This window comes from Perognathus longimembris, chromosome 15 (assembly GCF_023159225.1).
Source record: "Perognathus longimembris pacificus isolate PPM17 chromosome 15, ASM2315922v1, whole genome shotgun sequence".
Lineage (NCBI taxonomy): Eukaryota > Metazoa > Chordata > Mammalia > Rodentia > Heteromyidae > Perognathus > Perognathus longimembris.
The window spans coordinates 36053006-36055434 of NC_063175.1; the positions used below are offsets into that span (position 1 = coordinate 36053006).

General features: G+C 46.2%; 1 pseudogene; it reads left to right on the plus strand.

The window, feature by feature from the left end:
* Nucleotides 1-287: 287 nt before the first annotated feature.
* LOC125363885 lies at nucleotides 288-2226 on the plus strand (annotated as a pseudogene).
* The last annotated feature ends 203 nt before the right edge of the window (nucleotides 2227-2429 follow it).

The following is a 2429-nucleotide window of genomic DNA, read 5'->3' on the forward strand; positions in this document are numbered from 1 at the left end:
CAGCAGCTCCAAGAAGAAACCCAGAGACCAAGGCCTTCCCGCCTGTCCACCCGCCCAGCACCGCCAGCCTCTCTCCCAGCCAGCAGCCAGCCTCCCCGCGGCAGCAGTGAAAGCGACCCGGCTCTGTGGCTGGCCATAGAGTAGTCGTCGATTCAGTTTGATTTTTGTCCCTCTGCGCTTGCCCCCGCTCCCCTCCCCCCCGGCTCCAGCCCCGGGCCCCTGCACTCGCTCTCCTCTCAGGAAAGGTTGCGGCCTATGGCCCTGCGGGCAGCCATGCCGAGATTAACCCTAGCACCCCCAGCTACCCCATGGCCTCGCTCTACGTGGGGGATCTACACCCCGACGTGACCGAGGCGATGCTCTACGAGAAGTTCAGCCCAGCGGGGCCCATCCTCTCCATCCGGGTCTGCAGGGACATGATTACCCGCTGCTCCTTGGGCTACACATATGTGAACTTCCAGCAGCCGGCTGACACAGAGCGTGCTTTGGACACCATGAATTTTGATGTTGTAAAGGGCAAGCCAGTATGCATCATGTGGTCTCAGCGTGATCCATCACTTCGTAAAAGTGGAGTGGGCAACATATTCATTAAAAATTTGGACAAATCCATTGATAATAAAACACTGTATGATACATTTTCTGCTTTTGGTAACACACTTTCATGTAAGGTGGTTTGTGATTAAAATGGTTCCAAGGGCTGTGGATTTGTACATTTTGAGACACAAGAAGCAGCTGAAAGAGCTATTGAAAAAATGAATGGGATGCTTCTAAATGATCGCAAAGTATTTGTTGGATGATTTAAGTCTCGTAAGGAACGAGAAGCAGAACTTGGAGCTAGAGCAAAAGAATTCACCAATGTTTACATCAAGAATTTTGGAGAAGACATGGATGATGAGCTCCTTAAGGAACTCTTTGGCAAGTTTGGACCTGCCTTAAGTGTGAAAGTAATGACTGATGAAAGTGGGAAATCCATAGGATTTGGATTTGTAAGCTTTGAAAGGCATGAAGATACACAGAAAGCTGTGGATGAGATGAACGGAAAGGAGCTCAATGGAAAACAAATTTACATTGGTTGAGCTCAGAAAAAAGTGGAATGACAGACAGAACTGAAGTGCAAATTTGAGCAGATGAAGCAAGATAGGATCACCAGATACCAGGGTGTTAACCTTTATGTGAAAAATCTTGATGATGGTATTGATGATGAACGTCTCTGGAAAGAGTTTTCTCCATTTGCTACAATCACTAGTGCAAAGGTTGTGATGGAAGGTGGTTGAAGCAAAGGGTTTGGGTTTGTATGTTTCTCCTCCCCAGAAGAAGCCACTAAAGCAGTTACAGAAATGAATGGTAGAATTGTGGCTACAAATCCACTCTATGTAGCTTTAGCTCAGCACAAAGAAGAGCACCAAGCTCACCTCACTAACCAGTATATGCAGAGAATGGCAAGTGTATGAGCTGTGCCCAACCCTGTAATCAACCCCTACCAGCCAGCACCTCCTTTAGGTTACTTCATGGCAGCTGTACCACAGACTCAGAACTGTGCTGCGTACTATCCTCCTAGCCAAATTGCTCAACTAAGACCAAGTCCTCGCTGGACTGCTCAGGGTGCCAGACCACATCCATTCCAAAATATGCCCGGTGCTATATGCTCAGCCGCTCCTAGACCACCATTTAGTACTATGAGACCAGCTTCTTCACAGGTTCCACAAGTCATGTCCACACAGCGTGTTGCTAACACATCAACACAAACAATGGGTCCACATCCTGCAGCTGCTGCTGCAGCAGCCACTCCTGCTGTCCACACCGTTCGTTCCCCAGTATAAATATGCTGCAGGAGTCCGCAATCCTCAGCAACATCTTAATGCACAGCCACAAGTTACCATGCAACAGCCTGCTGTTCATGTACAAGGTCAGGAACCTTTGACTGCTTCCATGTTGGCATCTGCCCCCCCCAAGAGCAAAAGCCAATGTTGGGTGAAAGGCTGTTTCCTCTTATCCAAGCCATGCACCCTACTCTTGCTGGTAAAATCACTGGCATGTTGTTGGAGATAGATAATTCAGAATTACTTCATATGCTTGAGTCTCCAGAGTCTCTGCGTTCTAAGGTTAATGAAGCTGTAGCTGTACTACAAGCCCACCAAGCTAAAGAGGCTGCCTAGAAAGCAGTCAACAGTGCCACTGGTGTTCCAACTGTTTAAAAAATTGATCAGGGACCATGAAAAGAAACTCTTGCTTCACCGAAGAAAAATATCTAAACATCGGAAAAACTTAAATATTATGAAAAAAAACATTGCAAAATATAAAATAAATAAAAAAGGAAAGGAAACTTTGAACCTTATGTACCGAGCAAATGCCAGGTCTAGCAAACAGTGCTAGTCCTAGATTACTTGATTTAAAAAAAAAAAAAAACCCTACAAAAAATAGTAAAATAT